General features: G+C 38.9%; 1 protein-coding gene across 2 annotated transcripts in view; it reads left to right on the forward strand.

Moving 5' to 3' along the window:
- The window catches only part of dacha (dachshund a), a 355,808-nt gene that overhangs the window by 55,517 nt on the left and 279,892 nt on the right, over positions 1-20,399 (forward strand). The gene's annotated exons all lie outside the window — the stretch shown is intronic.

Consider the following 20,399-nt stretch of genomic DNA (forward strand, 5'->3'; position numbering starts at 1 on the left):
AAACTTGGATTGTATATCTCTGAATGAAAAGCTTGAGTTCAAGTCACACACCAGGACTTACTGGAGCGGAAGGTATATTTGTAGCGGGCCCAAACTGGTTGGTAATCAGCCTGTAAAATCCTTCCAAATCTTAAAAGAAAGGTATGGGAGATATCAAATAAAAATCGAAAGTGCTGAAGAAATTCAGCTGGCTTGGCAGCATCTATGGAGACAGAAACATAGCTAACATTTCAAGTCCAATATGAGGAGTTTTTTTTTTTTTTGTCATTCATTCTTGGGATGTGGAACTGTTGGCTGGACCAGCATTTATTGCGAAAGTAGTGGTGAGCTGCCTTCTTGAACAGCTGTAGTCCTTTTTTGTGTAGGTGCACCCACAATGCTGTTATGGAGGGAGTTCTACAATTTTGTGCTAGTCTCAATGAAGGAATGGCTATACATACATACCCAGGTCAGAATGGTGAGCAGCTCGGAGGGGAACTTGCAGGTGATGATGCTCCCACAGGGAGGAGATGGCATAGTGGTATTGCATGGACGAGTAATCCAAAGACCCAGGAAATATTCTGAGGATACAGGTTTGAATCCCACCACAGCACGTGGTGGAACTGAAACAGAAATTGGTGAAGAAACTCAGCAGGTCTGGCAGCATCAGTGGAAAAAAAGCAGAGTTAACATTTGTTTTTCATCATCCTGCCAGTTTCAATTCTTGTTTCAGCATTCAAAGTAACTGCAGTTCTTTTTTTATTTCGGTGGAATTGGAATACTTGGTTTGGCCTATATGTGATTCTCAACCCAGATAAACTTATTGATTATTATCTGCCCTGTAAAGTGACCTTGCAACCAGCTCAGTTGTATCAAACTGCTAAAAAAAAGTTGTATTGGACTGAATAGTAATCCTTCCAATATGCCTCAATGCAGAATGAAAGAGTTTCCTGGCCAACCATCCTGCCAAGCGCAATTGTAAACCACTGCAGTATTTTGACCATAAGCATGGACCAAACCAATGGAACCAGCCATCTTCAGGTGCTTCAACAATGTCCTTCTCTCCATCATAAGAAGTGGCAATGTGCGATGATCGGCGAACAGTGTTCAGTACTATTCGTGACTTCTCAGATACTGAAGAAGTCCAAAATGCAACAAGATCTGGACCATACGCAGGATTGGGCTGACAGATGGCAAGTAACATTTGCACCACACAAATGCCAGGCGATGATCATGTCCAACAAGAGACAATCTAACTACCAGCCTTGACAATCACTGTTGTTATCATCACTGAATCCCTCACTACCAATGTCCTGCAGACTACCATCGACCAGAAACACAACTAGACTCGCCACATAAATAGGACCAGGTCAGGGGCTAAGAATACCATGGCAAGCGACTCATCTCCTGACTTCCCAAAGCCTGTCTACCGTCTACAAGGCACAAGTCAGGAATGTATGGAATACTCCTCACTTGCCTGAATGGGTGCAGCTCCAACAACACATGAGAAGCTTGACACCATTCAGCACGAAGCAGCCTGCTTGATTAGTACCACACTCACAAGCACCCACTCCTTCTACCTCCAATGCTTGGAAGCAGCAATGTGTACTGTCTACATGATGGACCAAAAATCGCCAAAGATCCTTAGACAAAATCTTCCATATCCACGACCACTTCCATCACAAGGAAAAGGGCGACAGATACTTGGAAACACCACTACCTGCAAGTTCGCTTCCAAACCACTTACCATCCTGACTTTGAAATAGATTGCTGTTCCTTCCCTGCCTCAGGGTCAAAATTCTGGAATTCCCTCCCTAAGGACATTTTGGGTCAACCTATAGACTTAGACTGGAGCAGTTCATGAAGGCAGCTCACTGCTATCTTCTCAGGGTCAGCTAGGGATGGTCAATAAGTGCTGGCCCAGTCAGCAACCAACCTCCCATGAGTGAATAAAGCCAGGGAATCCTTGTAAACAGAGACAGGAGAAAGACAGACAGACAGATATTACAATAACACACAAAACCACGCTACAGCAATTTTATTTTTATTCATTCATGGGAATGTGGATGTTGCATTTATTAGTGATCCCTAGTTGCCCTTGTGAGCAGCCTTCTTGAACAGTTGCAATCCATGTACTGCAGGTAGACCCACAATGCTGTTAGGGAGGGAATTCCTCCAGTATTTCATGATCACATGCAAAATACAGTTAATTTGCTTATAAATTTATCTTAAGTCGAGCAGTACATTCTAGTAGCGTCTTTAGCATCTTTAGTGTTTAGTTGATGTTTTTTTGAGGAGATTGTCATTTTGGTACTTTTAATCTGAATTTTAGGGAAATTCCGCTAAAAAAAAATCAAGATTTAATTTAGCTGAATACTTGCTTTGATAGAGCATGTTTAAAATATATTACAAGAGCAAAACTGACTCATTTAGAAAAATGCTGTTATGTTTATAAAATTTGGACAGTTTAGGACAGCTGAAAGAAACTTAGATAGACGACATTTACTCTAGCTACACTCCAGTAGTTAGTGAATAATGAGGTGTTAAACAAACCCATTTAAATGAACAATTAACACATTAGCTTTTACAAAGACAAGAATGGGGCCATTAATCTACTGCTTAAGTGTGCATTGTGTGTATAGACTTCAAAATTATACACTTAAGAGAAAATTATCCTTGTTATTGCACTGTAGATCTATGAGGATGCAGAGTTTGTATTGAATGAAGATAACTTTGCTACTTCTGAACAATGATGCACTTGAAAACCAGTGCACACTTCACAAACATGTTCTTAAGTGGTGTGTTTACCTTACATGGAGAGTCTAATTACTTCTGTTAGAAATAACTTGATTGCTTGTTGGTATATGTTCCTAAATAAATGCAATGAAAGGAGTCTTGTGGCATAGTAGTAGTATCCCTATCTCTGGGTCAGGAGTTCAGGGTTCAAGTCCCAACTACCCTGCAGGTGAATCATGACATGTCTGAACAGGTTGATTTTAAAATAACTAAACACAATGAGCACAACAAGGAAGGGAATGTTATTCAGTTTAATTTGTGGCTTTTTCTACTGTTTCATTCATCACTCCAATTCCTGTGTGTCACTCCAGCATTTCATATCATACAACTGCTTTCTGTAAGATGCATCTTATTCAGTCCAGTGGTAAGTTTACCAAGTAATGACAGCTGTCTTCATGCAGATTCACAGAATTATTACAGGCAGAGGGAGCCCATTTAGCCCATCATATCTGCACCAGCTCTCCAACTGAGCATTTCACTTAATGCCATTCCCCTGCCTTCACCCTGTAACCTTGCACATTCTTTTTCCTTTTCCAATAAGTGTCTAATTCTCTCCTGGGTTCTCATAGAATCATAGAATCCCTACAGTGTGGAAACAGGCCCTTCAGCCCAACAAGTCCACACTGAACCTCAGAGCATCCCACCCAGACCCATCCCCCTATAACCCACCTAATCTACACATCCCTGAACACAACGGGCAACTTAGCATGGCCATCCACCTAACCTGCACATCTTTGGACTGTGGGAGGAAACCGGAGCACCTGGCAGAAACCCACACAGAAACCCACAGGGAGAATGTGCAAACTCCACACAGACAGTCGCCCGAGGCTGGAATTGAACCCGGGACCCTGGCGCTGTGAGGCAGCAGTGCTAACCACTGAGCCACTGTGCCGCCCCACATTTGATTGAACCCACATTTTCAGATAGTTCATTCCAGACCCTCACTTTTGCTTCTTTTGCCAAATTACTTCAAATACCTGCCTGTTGTTCTTGATCCTTTCATGAGTAGGAACAATTTCTCCCTGCCTACTTTGTCCAAACCCCTTATGATTATGAATGCCTCCATCATATTTCCCCTTAGCGTTCTCTTTTCCAGGGAAAACAATCTTGACCTTTGTAATCCTTAACCTTCATACCTGAAGCTTTTCATCGTGGAACTATTCTTGTAAGTCATTTCTGCATCCTTTCCAATGCCTTCATATCCTTCCTAAAGTGCAGTTCCAACAACTTGACCCAATACTTCAGCTGATGCTGAACTAGCATCTTAGACAAGTTCAACATAAGCTATTAGCCCTTGAAATGCCCCATATTAACAAAGCCTGGGATACTGTAAGCTTTCTTAATTACTCTCTCCATTTGTCGTGCCACCTTTAATGATTTATACATGTATACACCCAGGTTCCAGTGTCCCTGTTTCGCCTTTAAAATTGTCCCTTTATTTTCAGAGAGAAGGCAGAGAGTAGTGGTTCACTGTGGTTCTTTGATCTGGAAGAAGATTGATATTGGAGTTCCCCAGAGTCAGTTTTGGGACCTTTGCTTTTCCCAATACTGTATTGATGAGAGAGGCCTTGTTGTACATGGCACAATTGGAAGTATTGTGAACTGTGGAGAGAATAGGGTGGAATTTCAGAAGGACATTGACAACTTGATGGAATAGGTGGACAGGTAATAGATGAAGTTCAATGCAGAGAAATGTGAGGTGATTTATTTGGTAGGAAGTACATGGAAAGGGAATAAAAATAATTTTTTCCTTGTTTCTCACGCCTGAACTGTTCACCTCAAGCTCTGCTTCAAGGCTGTAAACCCTTATTAAAAATGCATGTATGAACAAATATCACACGCCCTATCACCATTCCTAAACTAAATCTACACAGATACTAGTGCGATGTCCTTCCCTTATTAACACACACAATGTAAAATACAAATCAAAATTAAGTTATACATGAATCTATCCAGTTTAGAACCCAAGATTCCAAATAATAATACTAAAATATCATGAGTCTTCATTACACAAGGCTGTTGTGTAGCAGCCGAGAAATGCCTTTTGAAAGTTCAGGTACACCATATTAACAGCATTCCCTTTGTTAACCCTCTTTGCTGCATTTTCAAAACATTCCAGCAAGTTAAACAAACATGATTATCCCTTTAATTTTCTAAATTAACCATATTTGTCTACGTGGCTGGTAATTTAGTGCCCAGACATTGTTTCTGGAAGTTTCCCCACCACCAGAGTTAAACTGACTGCCCTGTCATTGCTTGGCTTATCTTTGCACTCTTTTTTGAGCAAGAGTGTAATGTTTGCAATTATCTAGTCCTCCTGCGCTACCACTGAGTATAAGTAAGACTGAAAAATTAGGGCTTGTATTTTCACTATCATTTTCCATACTGTCCTAGAATGCAACTCATCTTCTCCCAAAGCCTTAGCAATTTCTTAGTGTGCGACAAGCATGTCAGATACCAAACTTTCGCTGCACTGAGGTCTGGCAGGTACAAGACCCAAACACAACAAAAGCATGTGCTGCAACTAGAATTTCAGATCTTATTTCCATTAGGAGATTTGATGAACAAGTAAAAGCCCATGCCAGGAATAGTTTTGATGTATTGAATCATTGCATGCCTATAGAATGGAAAGGGAAGCTAGGCTGGCCTAATTGTGGTGAATGTGACCCATGGTAAATACCATTCATAACTCTGGTGCACATTTTAACTGACACTCCTACTGTCCATGCAACTGGTGGTCACCCAAAATATAGCACAAAATACTATATAAACACAGTATAATAGATTAAATTTTAAAGCCAAAATAATTGATTACCGTCAACTGTGACTGAGACTTGACTAGGTTGTTCATGCAAGTTCTGACTCACTTGAAGTGTCTCTATTAGACTCTGTGCATCAATAACTGAAAGCGATATCTGCAATAATTTTGCCTACTTGAATACATGGTGAAGGAAGAAACAAACTGAATGAGCTTCTTATGTGGAAAATGATGGTTATTTTCAGAGAAAGTAACACTTCGTGATTGTTAAAAATTAAATAAAGTTCTGCATCGCCAAAAAAAAAACAATTGCACAGAAGATTTAGAACAGCGAATGATTGACTATATTATTGCTAATAATAGATCGCGCTAAGATCAGGCGGTCATCTAAATAGTACAACAATTTGTTTCTTCAATTTCACAGACTTCATTTTGAACTCACTGAGGTGGTATGGACTGGTTGGGCTGAATGGCTTTGTTCTGAGCCGCGTTGACACTACGACTAAAATGGTCTTAGAAAAGTATGAAATCTTTAACATCGTGTTTATATTACTTGCAGTTCTGGAATGAGTGTTCACACTTAAGGCACTTTTTATTCAACAGCTTTACTAATAATAAGGAAGGGTGTTTTTTTTAAATGAATGCTACAATCTTATGTCTATTAGATCAGTTGTTTTTCTTTTAAAAGTAATTTTGTAAAAAAATAAATGTATTTTTAATTTGATAAATGACAGATGCTAAACTATTCAGTCTGGTCTCTTTTTTCTCTTTTTATTGTACTTTTCATCATGAGAATAAATAAAAGGGCAGTAAAATTTAATGACACAATAAATTAACATCAGTAATTATCAGCCCAGTGGCAAGGTGCTTAGCCTCAGTGTAAACGTTACCAAGTATCTTGGAGAGTAATCTGAAATTTAAAGGAAAAGAAAATAGCTAGAACATTGATTGTTGTTTATGTCTGTCTGCTTAGTCAGTCATGCTGAATGTTTTGTTCTGAACAAATGCAATTTAGATTTTCCCAGGCTTGTGAAATAAGCAATGAATCACTAGGCTTTGAGAGACTTGTAGTTTGGGGGAGGGGGGGTGGGGCGCGGGAATTGAACTATTAATGGATCTCCCCATATACCTAATGCAATACATAGCTTCTCTACTTCTCCTGTTACATTGTTCCTCCAGATGTTCTCCTTTGCTAATTGGATACCTGTAATATATCCTTTCAGCCCTTAAGTTCACAAGATGATTGGCCATCCACTTGAAACAGACAAAGAAAACATACATACAGTGGAACTCAGTTTCTCATTATTGATTTCATGCACCAGCTGTCTGTTGTATTCATTGTCCATTTAAACCTCAGGGTGTCAGAGAAACATTTGTGACCAGCTGTTACATATAACTGTGTATGGCTACAATAAATTAATTCTGTTTCTTTTGGGGCAGATCTGATATAAGCAAGTTAGTATGTACGACTGAAAGAAAGGGTTGGCTGTCATACAGCTGGTACCCTTACCTGTAAGGATTTATTTTAAAGTGGAGAAGAGCTGGTGAGAAAGTCAGTGATATTTCTGCATGAGCGATGACAATACAAGCATTCTTTCTAATCTGGCAATATTATACAAAAGCTATGTTGTCAAGTGGAACCTCATAAATAAAAATGTTCTTATATCTTCAAAATGTTATTATGGCACAGGTAGTTTTATTTGCAAAGGTTCATTAAAAGCCAACTATAAAGATCCTGTTGCAGCTCCCCTGTTATGTTCATTCCGATCTGGGTATTCCTGACTAGTCAGCTGCATGGCAATAGATCTGAATACTTAATATCTCACAACAACTCAGACTGGTCTTCATAAGAATGTAATTTAAGAAAGCATTAAAGAGGAAAAGATGACTTGACCTACCAACGTGAGCCCTTAACAGATTCTAACAATGCTATTTAAACTCTTCAGGAATATTTCAAAATTCACTGAAGGAAATTCCTTAAATCCTGTCAAATCTTTTACCCTGATGATACTTCTCTTGCTGTGACATTTTCATGGTGCCAGCAGAACATTTGATTATTCCGAACTCTTACAGCATTCAGGCACAATCTATCTCTTTGCGTACACATTATCTGTTTTGCAAATCAGAATTTTAATGCCCCGCTGTCCCCTGAACTGATTGTAGGATGGGTTAAACTCCTTTACTTATTTCCCAAAAATGTGACTGATACTGTTTTTCAGGCCAATATAGAAAGGAGGAATTTCATCTCAGTAATCTCTTTGTCTGGTGTTTTCCAGTTCAAATGGGTTTCTGTTTTGTGTGGGCAGAAAATATTACAACAATGCCTACCACAGACAACTATCCAGCACCTTGACCAAGAGCCATTCTAATAGGAATGCTCAAAGTATGAGTATCAGGAGACTGTTGAAGCGTTACAGGTGAGCCTGATTCTCTCTTTCCCCCCATATCTAGCAAGAAGGTACGGTCACCATAGTCCCAGAGGACCACAGGACTTCAGTCTCATTAGAAAGAGACGATTGGTGGTGAGTTTACCCTCATGGTCACCACACCTCAGTCATGGGCCAAAGTTGAGAAGGTGGAACCTTCATGGTAACCTCAGTTGGTGCAGGAATCGAACCTGCACCTTTGGCATCACTCTGTATCAAAAACCAGCCGTTTAGCCAACTGAAGTAACTGAGAGAGAAGAGCAGTTATTTCAGTCCCAGACAGGAGAGAAATCTGCCATCCTCCTCATTTTCAGTGTGGAAAACTATGAGTGGAATCCTGTGACCTTTAAAAATCGTGATGAAAGGGTAGTATCATTTCCAGTCCCCCATTTCCCAGTACTGTTTATCAGTGTGCCTCCCTGAGAGATCTCCTCCGAGGCACCCCCAACTAATAGGCCACTTTTAGGCCCACCTTTTAAGGATTATGGGTGGAATGTGGGGAGTTGTAACAAGAGGCTTGGTAGACCTGTGCTGGCCTGCTACCTCCAGGAATCTGCTGCACTTAGCTCTCAGTCAAGGTCCCTTCCACGTTTGGAGGATCCCAGCGAAATTCCTAATCAGCCTGCAAATTTATATCTAATTATTTTGACTGTGTCAGCGATGACCTTCCTCCAGGAATATCACCCAGAGAGAGGAATGTGTCAGCCTGACGATCTGATCCTTATATTTCTAGGTTTCCTTCTGATACAGGGAAAAATCTGTCCTTGGTGAGCATCAACTTCAAAAATGGGAGAATCCGCCTGTCAATAAATCACACAGGGTGCATCACAATCTGAGTCAACACTCTCAAGAACCCTTAGGCGCAAATGTGTTTTTTTGAGTTTGGCAGCTTCACCAGTTGTTTGCCATTATATCTTGAAACAAATGTTCCCACCTCTGCTTACACAAATCTTTGAGAAACCCTTGGACAAATGCACAAACAGTTCATGGTGATGTCATCAGTCATCAGAACATCTCTTTGATATTACCAGTGTTATTATTCATGTGAATTAATGCAAGAACACAGAAGATTTTACTTTTAAAATGTATTTATCCCTGCCCTAATAACTTCAACATTAGTTCTTGTTATGATGCTCTTTTGCTGTCAACACCTGGGTCTTGTGAAGCAGGTGTCAACCCCAACCTTAACTTAGGTATCCTCACAATACTTGAGTTCTACAAACTTTGCCTGCTTTTACATGTGAAAAATAACTACCTAGAGAGTAGAGTCCTGCATTTGTGGTTTGGAGCACACGTGAGCAGAGCTTCAGTATTGTTTAGTTTAATATGAGCTGTACTTGGCATTGTAACTCATCTGTGCTTGCTGAACATTGGACAATACAAATACCTTCCAGTATAGCCGCAGCCTGGAACCCGTTTTTATAAAGCATATATATAAAATATATATATATATATAAATTTTTTTTTGTATATAATTCCTCAAAGTAAGAAAATAAAAAGCAAAACAGAAGTTGCTGGAAAAGCTCAGCAGGTCTGGCAGCATCTGTGAAGAGAAATGAGTTAACGTTCCAGGTCCGGTGACCCTTCCACAGAACCTGAAACGTTAACTCAGATTTCTCTCGGCAGATGCTGCTAGACCTGCTGAGCTTTTCTAGCAACTTCTGTTTTGGTTTCTGATTTATGGCATCCGCAGTTCTTTCGGTTTTTATTTGAGAAAATAAAAAGTCTTAACTTAACATAATGGGAGAGCAGAATGTTACAGGACATAATCTTGAAGGCAGATTTGGCCTGGGAGAGTTAGGCGACATGGAAATAGCTATTGATTAAGTTGAGGGAGGAAGCTGTCTTTTATTTGATAAGGGTCTTGACATTGTTTTAGTAATAGACAGAATCAAGATCAGGTAACACACTTGGAAGGGCTTAGATTGGTGAAACTATCATTGTAATGATAGACTATGTTTCAAAACGCATAGTTTTTTTCATAAGCCAATGCAATACATGTAGTTCTGGAAGAATAAAGTTTCTTGGGAAATTATTAAGAAAAAATGAATCATTTCTATTGTTACAAAAAATGTTGTAATTAATTTGTGTGACTGAGTTTGTTTTCACAATTAAAGTGAAGCCATGAGAAACATCATTTTATACGTTTTTAAACCAGATTTGAACTTATTTATCTTAAGAAAATTGATGTTTCTAAATACTTAGCACTGATAATGATCCAAAATGTTGTTATCTTTCACATGGAAATCAGTAATCTATTAATAATAGAAACATCAAGCTACGTCAAATGCAAAGATATTTCGAGACATTAAACTTGCTTACAGAGCAGATTGAAAACCCTGTGTCACATTAATGTAATTTGTGTGGTATATCAGAAAATCAAACAAATAAAGGAGGATTGAAAGAGTGCAGACAAATATCAAAAACAATACATGTATTGATATTTTCATAGGCTACAGACATATTGTACAATTCCAAAGGTCAAGCTGTAAGATTAATGCAAGCCAAATGGTAATTGCTATGCCCAGTGTCTGTTCTTTCTTGCAATCAAAGCTTTGTATTGATTTTTGACTTCAGGTGGCTCTTTGAAAATTGTCCACTATAGCTTTCCGTTCTGCTAAGTTGTGTGTTTCTGTCTATATTGAGTGTTATTGTCATTCATAAACATGTGACTGTGGTTTGATCCGAAGTGAAGCATAAAGCATTGATCCTACTTTGTTGACCACGAAGATTTACAATTAATTTCCTTTCTGGTCTTGAATAATTTATAGATCTAGCAGCTTCTGGTATGTTTTCTAATAGAGAACTAGAAAGTTAACTCTCTGACATAAAAATGATATTTTGACATCTACAATGCGACTCTGTTAATATTTCTGCACATGGCTCTGTTTTTTTCAGAGTGATTCACACTTATTGCTGTATGTTCTTATTTAGAAATGGGTACTGTCAGAAAATAAAGCAAAGTAACTTAAATTTTGTTGCTTAAATGGGACATGCAAATGGTGTTGGCCTGTATGTGAGATATATGAACAAACCGCTATAAATGACTTAGGCATGCATTGTGCCAAAGTGGACTTGCATATGTAGATTACATTACTGACACAGATGCATATTAAAGAAAGTACCTGATGACAATTGAACTCCTGATTGAAAAGAATCTACAATGTGCCCCAGTATCGCTGCAGCTACACATTAATTGTGCTGCTTTCTCACGAGCTATCTGCGATGTCTGTGAGAAAGAAAACCTTTGCCTTTGAGATGACCACTATACCAGATTTTTAAAAAAGACAGATGATAAAATAAATTGACGTTTGTGAAACTGAAATTGATAGGTATGTTAAAGTCAGCTAGGCCCACACTCTGTGGCTGAAGTATCAAGACGAAAACCACTTTCTCCCTTTCTCTATAGTCCTTCAGCCACGTACTAATTTGGAAGTGGCGAAATAAAACAAGAGAAAGAACCCAGGCTCAAAAAGGCAAAAAATACCGTACCTGGAAACTTGCCCTTTAGTCTGCTCAGCCAGCCAACTCAATCTGGAAAGTCACATTATCTAGACAGGCAAGGATATCGACATGATATGATCTCTCTTCTGGTCGAGCTTCCTCTCGAAGCTGTACATAGAGTCAGCATTCGGTGTAAGAGAAATTCCAGGAACTCATTGCTCTCTGGCAGAAAAACAAACTATGTTACCCAAAATCACATCAATAATTCTGTGTAATGAAGAAGTGACCAGAAAGAAGTAAGATCATTTTGCACTAAAATTGCTTTATAAGATCTGAGAGATCTACCAAAAGAGTGTTGCTGAGTGTTGCAAGATTATCACTGTTGGAACATTCATAACAAACTTATAAATAGTGCTTCTTTTAGTTTTAAGTGACATTACAAAGTAAGCTTTTAGAAGGCAGGAATTATTAACAATACTTGGCATTGATGTGTCGTTTTGTATTTCTGCACCCAATGGGTGACATGCATTTGCAACTTTCCTGTTTGCACTGATCAAATTAAGAATTGTATTTGTCTATATTAGTTGCAATGGCCTATGAAAGGCACCATATATCTAATAAGAAAGTAGACTGCAGAAAGAAGGCTAGCAGCAAGATATTCCTATTATAGTAAATAATGAAGATATTCTTAATATCAGGGCTGCTGATCAGAGGTGAATAGCAAACCAAGTTCAAGGGGAATGTATTGTGATTAATAGAAAAAAAATTGAAATTCTTCCCTCTGAATCTTGCCTTCAAGTTATCATCAAGTAGTTTCTTTTCTGGATGGGGGTCAGGGAGAGTAACATTCACTGTCTGACAAAGACATTGATATGAATGCCATGCAACTAAGATGTGAAACGGGGAGTTTATCAAAAAAGTTGAATTGATGTAACTGCTGGAGTGCAGACATGCAGATAATACTCAAACATCTTATCGAAGAATGTCAAGAAAAGAATAATCCTATCCTCTCATCATTGACCTACCACTCTCAGCTGACTTACAAATGTCCTTTGTCATCTAATGGACATTTCAAAACAGTATTTGATAAAGAAATCAATGTTTGCCCAAATATACCACGATTTTGTTTTTAATACAATGCAAAATTCTATCCACAAATAATTGTGTAATTTTTGTTAATATATTATAATCGGTCCAATTAAATGTACCGACATTTCACAAACCATGTTGTTTATATTGATCTCTGTAAAATTAGCATGATTATAGTCCCTCTGCAACACAGGTAATTGCCATTTTAAGATGCAATTCCGTTGCTGAGATAATGTATGATTTCCTCATTCTGTTTGAAATTTAACAGTATGATGATTATAATGATACTGCTGCGTTAGCTATCCTTAGTAGTTTAATGCAGAGATTCAATTTGAGATGTATATTGCTCCTCAGAATTTCTTTACCAATCAAAGATCTTTACACAGTCACAACAAACTTTCCGAAAATGCCCAAATGTATAGTACATTGTGTTGCAATGTCCTTTGGAGATTTTAAAAGGCATCTTTGTTTAATCGCTAACATTTTTTTAAATTGCCATATTCCAACGGTACATTCATTCCAATGTTTTGATCAGAAAATGGAATGTTATTTAAAACTGATTTCATCAAATTACTTCAGTTGCAATTAACAATCACCAGACAGCATTGCCCATCAATAGTTAGTGGGCATATTTAATGAAGCTGAGGAGCTCTCATCCATTAGCTGAGAAACAGGCAAGAATCTCACAATGCCTCTTTTCAGAAAGGACCACCAAATGTTGTGCAAATCGGGCATTTATCCAGGCAGCAAAGCAGGACTTTCCTGGGATCAAGGACCATGAGAGTGGAAGTCCTGCCCTCTGTTTGTCTCTAATTGGCCAGCTACTGTCAGGCTTCATTGCTCAGTAGCACCAAAAAATGGTAATTTCAGTGGATGGTGAAAAAATGTGGTTGATACCATCCAAAGGCAATCTCATGCTGATTGTGTGTCCTGTTTAAAGTTCACCTTTGGGGCTGATGTTCTAAAAAACATCCAGGTTTTGGAAGAAAGGATAATAGATAACTTATGTGGGCTAACAGTGTGCATGGTGTATACAGTTTTTTTCATTGACGTTTTAAAGATAATGCCATGTGTTGTGGGTTTTATTAACATTGTCTTAGAACCCTGCTGTTACTTGGTTGAAATGATGACAACCAAGCCCCTATCACAGATTTCAGTATGGTACTTCTTCATGAGTTATTTCTGTGATGACATGCTCTAATTATATTCATTTTTGTTGGATTGGGTGAGCCAACCACTGCGACTGGTAACATTTATGGAATAAGCAATTCCAAAAGTTGCTAGTTGGTGATGCTCAGTTCTGTCTAGTGACAGGGCTTTCAACAGTCCCACGGATGGTTCAAGGTTCACTGAATAGAAGTTCAAAGCAGGCAGACAGGGATTGAAAGTCAGCAAATATATTGGGTAGAGAGAGGGAGGATAGACTTCATACGAGTCCATTCATAGATCATACAATCCGTACAGTGTGGAAGGAGGCCATTCGGCCCATCAAGTCCACACCAATGCTCCGAAGAGCACTCACCCAAACCCACTCTTTTAGTTGTATTGTAGGGAAGACAGTTCTCTGCTGTTGGAATGCTCATTGAAGTCCTAGAGCAGTTAAATAACCCTAACGCAGGAAAGCTAAAGAAGCAAGCTCTGTGCAGAAAAATATTGCTGAACTGTATTGCTGTAAAGGCACCTGAACTGGAATGAATTTATGGACTCAGCAGAAGTTAAGATCAATGGATATCTATGTGCTGTTAGAACTCAAGCCAAATTCTAAAGTAAGCATCTAGATGTTGTAGTCAGGGCTTAGAAAAAGTCCTGAAAATTGTGTGGCTCACAAGAAACTAGGTACCACTAATAGGTCAGTGTAGAAAAAGAGCGTGGGTTGATGTCTCTTGTGGCAAAGTGGTAGTGGCCTGAAGGCCTGGATTCAAATTGCATGTACCCTTGAGATGTGATATAACATGTCCAAACAGGCTGATTCAAAACAAAAGTAGAAGAGGGTTGATGGGGCTTTTGTGGTGCAGTGATAGTAACACTACCTCTAATGCAGAAGACCTGGGTTTAAGACTCACTTGCTTGATTATAAAATATTAAGGATGGAGGTTGAGAATTTCATAAAAGGTATAGTCGTCATAGCCCTATTGGACTATAAGACTGCTTTCTCATTAGAGAAAGGCAGCTTGTCATGGTTTAATGTGAGGATCACCACATCTCCAGATTAGGGGAGAGACTGAGAAGGAGAGTTCTTCATGGTAATCTCAGCGAGTGCAGGAATTGAACCCACTCTTTTGACGTTACTCTGCATCGCAAACCAGCCTTGCAGTGAACTGAACTAACCAACTCCCTTGAATAATAATATTATTGTTTGTTAGAAGCCATGTAAATTTTGTTGTTTCATTCTCTTAGTTAGTCCTCTGAATCTTGTCTTTTGTCTGCTTTAAAAATTAAGTTCTTAGTGGTCTGATCTGAGATTGTAATATAATTTGGTGGTCTTGTCTGGGATCATAACATTTGCTAGATCTTTACAATTGGAAGGTAAGAAGGATTTTTTTTTATTCCTATCCAAATCAGTTTCCTTTATAACATTTGACACTGAGGCACATAAGGAGATATTAAGGCAGATAGATTTTTGTTCCTTGGATTTTGGCTTCTTGAGCATCCATGATTTTAATCCCAATTCCAGAATGTAAGGCCTCTCTATCTGAAGGCACAGGGTGCCAATGGTGGAGCAGTTAAAATCTGGGAATCTCAAGAGGCCAGAATTTAAATAACCCAGATATCTTGGAAGGCCGTAGGACCTAAGATGGTGTTTGATGTTATATAACTATTGTTTTCAGAGGCAAAATAAAATCTATACCTGTGAGGAACTTGGCACAATTATTATTCTGAAATTATGTTTACTTAAAGCCAAATCCCCATGTGCAACATGTCTCTAAGAGTAACGCTATGAAAAATGTTCTTTGAAGCTGATCTTAGTGACCTCGAAATCAAATTGCAGGTTGATATTTCGATATCAATGATCAATGTCCCAAAGCAACAGCAACGTTTTTGCTCAAGCAGGTCATCATGCCTCACTATTTTAGTGCTCAATCTTAAATTTGCCATTTGACATCTTAGGTTTACTTTGATTTACATTTTTGTTTGTCTAGTGCAATACGTTTGGCTTTACTTTATCATTAGCAGCCACATACTTTCGGTAAATCATCGGTGAAAATTCTGTAGGGATATTTGGTCTTTTGAGGAAAATCTTGTCATGTTCTAAGTAGCATCCAACATGACCATTCTGTATTTCTTTTTATCTGCTGTTGTCATCTGTTCTATTGGCATGGCTTGCATAAGTAATTCAAAACTCCAACAACTTGGAGAACTGGTAAAATTCAGAATACAAATGTTACACTACTTTGTACGAGCTCAATGCAACAACGCATTGTCATTCTGCAAGTCCTGTTTTTGCACTACCTCTTGCAAGAGTGCAGCAGCCAAGCAGCAGATATATCAATATAGAACAGTGGCAGAAACGCTTATTTATCAGAATACAAATCTCTAACCTATTGCAGGATCAAAGACAACACTGTATAAGCATTTGCTGCAATTCAAATGTTTTGAGAAAAGAACTTGTTTTAATATAAAACCAAGATCTTTGCTCTGGCCAGGAAGATCAATCACAGAATAACTGTTTAAACCATGCACTGATGAAAATCAGCATTTTGAAGTTAATTGATCTGGACTTGGTTTCTCAGTATTACATGGCAGTGAATAGTACTGAGCCAGTAAACAATTGCTATACTGGTTATTTGAAATGGACGTACCCATTCCAGATGATGGAAATAAAAATAGAAAATGCTGAAAATACTCAGCAGGTCAGGCAGCATCTCCAGAAAACTCTTAACTTTGTAGATTGATAACATTTCGCCAGAACTCTACATCCCTCCATACTCAACTTGGAGTTCAACAATTCTGGAACATAACTACTGCCATCACCATTGTCATTGACAATTTCTCTGGCTTTGTGTATGTTTGTCCCATTGACAACCCATTCTGTCAACCCTGCCTTGCACCCCATCACAGACATTACCCTTGTGTTTTATCTTATCCCCTTCCCTGCTTTGAATTTCCTTAACTCCTGTCCCAATTTTTGACAGTACTGACAAAAAGGCATCTGCTCGAAATGTTAATTCTGTTTTTCTCTCCAGAGAAACTGCCAGATCTATTGAATATTTTCAGTATTTTCCGGTTTTGTTTCGGATTTCCAAGATCTGCATTATTTTGATTTTTTGTTCCTCTAAGAGGGAACAGTCAATTGAGTAACATTGGCTTCAACACCAGAGATTGCAGAGCTGTCTTTAATAACAGGCCCTTCAACATTAATTTTAATTATTGTGTCCTCATCGTCATTAGAAGATAGGGATGGTAATTAAAGCAGTCCACTAGTTTATTATTGAGTCTGAAAGTTATTCACAAGTTGTTATACAAATAAAAAAAATTTCTTATTCCTGTCTATTTGACTGAACATTCCCCCAATTTCTGCTTAACACTGCCACCACCAGCCCCACCACTGCCCTCTGGCACACTTCACGGACCCTCTGATTCCACCAACCCTGCAAATCCCTCTCCCTGCCACAACTTGAATCTTCCAAACTCTCCAACTGACTCAACCTGACCTAACCTCACACATGCCATCTTACCCATTTACCTCGCCTACAACCATTCGCTAACGCAGTGAAAAGTTTTGGGAAATTTAAATCTATTCTGTGTGTTAATGAATGATCTTAACTGAACTAGAAGGTAACATAAAAATGGACAGTCAGAGCTTCTTTAAATATTGTAAAAAGGGAGAGGCAATGCTGATCATAAGCCCTCAAACTGAGGCTGAGATTTAATAATGGGAAGCCAGGAAATGGCAGAACACATTTTGCATCTGTCTTTGCAATTATTTCCAATATGTGTTAATGACTTTCATGGAGCAAGCAAATTTTGTACTGTTGAGAGAAAAATAGGTGGGAAGGAAGTAATGAGTATGATACAAGGAAACTACAGACGGATATAGTCAGCTTCAGTGAATGGGCAAAACCTTGGCAAATGGAATCTAATCTTGGAAAAGGTGAGGCTGTTCACTTTGGCAGGAGGAGCTGAATGTTATTTAACTGAAGTCATTCTCCAGAGTTACAAACCAGACAGACTTGGGGGTTCTAGTGCATGAAGCACAAAAAGTTCAAGTTCGGTGGTTAATCAGGAAGGCTGTTGGCCCTTATTTCAAAGGGTATGGAGTTCTTTCTTATGAGGAGAAGTTGAGAAGGTTGGGCTTGTACTCATTGGGATTTAGGAGAATGATAGGAGACCTTGTTGAAACATGAAAGATTCTTAGAGGGCTCATCATTCTGGTGAGAGTCTAAGATCAGAGGGTACGATCTCAGAATAAGAGGTCACACATTCAAAACAGAGATGAGGAAGAGTTTCTTCTTTCAGAGAGTAGTGAGTCTGTGGAATTCCTCATCACAAACTCAAATGATAGTTCCCTTACTGTTAAATTGTGCTCCCAGTTTCTCTAGTCCCCAACCAGGAGAAACATCTATCTGTTTAAGTATTTTGTAAGTTTCAATGAGATTACCTGCTGTTCTTAACATTATAGAATTCAGGCCAAGTTTGCCCAATGTCTCGTTATGGGATAGTTCTATCATACTGGGAACAAGTCTGGTGAACCCTTATTGCACGCTCTCTGTGGCAATAATATCTTTTCCTGAGATAAAAAGATGATAACTACACAGTACTGTGTGTGCTCCACACAAGCTATTTTCCAATTGAAACAAGACTCCACTGCTCCTGTACTCAAATCCTCTTGCATTAAAGGCTAACGTTCTATAAGCTTACCTAATAGGTTGCTGCACCAGCCTTCGGTGAATTAGCAACGAGGACACCTAAGTCCCTTTGTACATCTAAAAGTTTCCAACCACTTTCCTTTTAAGAAACACTTTGCAGAAATGTTTTCTCCAACCAAAATGGATAACCTCACATTTTCCACATTATCTTCCACTGCCATGTTCCTGCCCATTCATTAAACCTATCGAAATCCTTCTGTAGCCGCTTTACATCCTCCTCACAGCAGACATTCCTACTTAAACATGACCAGAAATTGCTGGAGAAACTCAGCAGGTCTGGCAGCATCTGTGGAGAGAGAGAAACGGAGTTAATGTTCGAGTCCAGTGACCCTTCGTCAGAACATGAAATCTGCATTTGAAATATTAACTCTGCTTTCTCACCACAGATTCTTCCAGACCTGCTGAGTTTCTCTAACAATATCTGTTTTGGTTTGAGATTTCCAGCATCTGCAGTTCTTGGTTTTGTTTCAGTATTTTACAGTTCCTACCTAGCTTTGTATCATCTGTATATTTTGGAAATATTACACTTGGTCCCCAATTCCAAATCATTGATGTATGTTGTGGACAGCGAGGCCCTAAGTACTGGTCTTTGTGGTATCCCACTAGTCATCACCTGGCAATGTGAGAATGACCTGTTTAATCTTACTCTCTGCTTAACAGACAGTCATTCATCCATCCAGCACATTCCTTCCTATCCCGTGATTGGTTAATTGCTCATATTGTGGCACTCCTGATGTCATGATAACAATCTTTTGGGAAGCTACTTTGAAGACACGTCATAAAGTTATGTCATGATGCCATGTTCCATCCCACTCACTAATCCTTCTGAAGCCACTTTACATCTTCCTCACAATGCACATGCCTACTTAAACAGAAATTGCTGGAGAAACTCAGCAGGTCTGGAAAAAGTCATGTGTCCAGTGTTTGGGAGGACCTCAACATACGTTTCATACCGAAAGAGCTGAAAAGCTGTATACCAACTCTCAAAATATACAGGAGCCTATCGGTGACAAACACAGGAGAGAATAAACTGAGGATTGGAGGAGCAGTGAGAAGGCTGCCAGACTGATGACAGCAGAGGTACAAGTAGCAGGGTTGGAGGTCACAGGGCCTGAGGGTGTGGCAACAAGGAAAAGAGGCACAAGCTGCTGTGCCATCGGACTGATGGGAAGGAAGCTGGGGGCTAGGATGGTCAAGCGAAGCAGTCAAAGAGAAAAAGGGACTGATGAGGTGTAGAAGAGCTGCTAAGGAATTGTAAAAGGGGAAGAGGAGCTGCCAAAGGATGAGAAAAGCAGCAAGGAAAGGAGAGAAGCTGCAAAGAGTTGGGGAGAAACAACAAAGGTAGAGAGAAGGTGTAAAGAGGAGCTAGAAGGAAGAAGTGCGAAGGAGTAGAGGGAATGCAAAGGGAGGAATAATATCTTATATCCATATTTATAAAGGAATAATGGCTGCAATTGTACTAATCGGATAACTTAATGCTAAACAGTTTTATTTCACAAAGATTTGCATTAATCTGTTCTCACATCTAAAAGCATCTCACATTTGGTGAATTATTTAAGGTGTCTTAAAGACAAACATGCTCCTATTTAGCTGTGATGTTAGCAGCCCTTGGAAAGCATATTTAGGGTGATGGCTTTTTGTGTGGAGAAGTGTGTGTCGTTTTTTTAATAATTTAATTTTGTTGCGATCTTAGTCCGATGTCTTATGGCAAATTAAATACTGTAGTGATGAGGAAATTAATACTTTCCTTATGCATTGTGGCATTACTTTTAATGGGATAGTGATGATTATTGAAGATGTTGATGAATTCTTCTAATTCCATTTCTTTGTGAATCCAAATACCCTCTATGTCAGCAAAAATACTAGAAGTGTTGTTCGTATATAACTGCATCACCTAATAAAGGACTTGGTGAGAACTAAAAATATCTCTGGAGAAATTCTCAAAAGAGGAACATATTTTGAACAAAAATAAAGTTGCTGGAAAAGCTCAGCAGGTCTGGCAGCATCTGTGGAGGAGAAAACAGAGTTAACGTTTCGGGT

The sequence above is a fragment of the Rhincodon typus genome, chromosome 14 (genome assembly GCF_021869965.1).
Source record: "Rhincodon typus isolate 14 chromosome 14, sRhiTyp1.1, whole genome shotgun sequence".
Classification (NCBI taxonomy): domain Eukaryota; kingdom Metazoa; phylum Chordata; class Chondrichthyes; order Orectolobiformes; family Rhincodontidae; genus Rhincodon; species Rhincodon typus.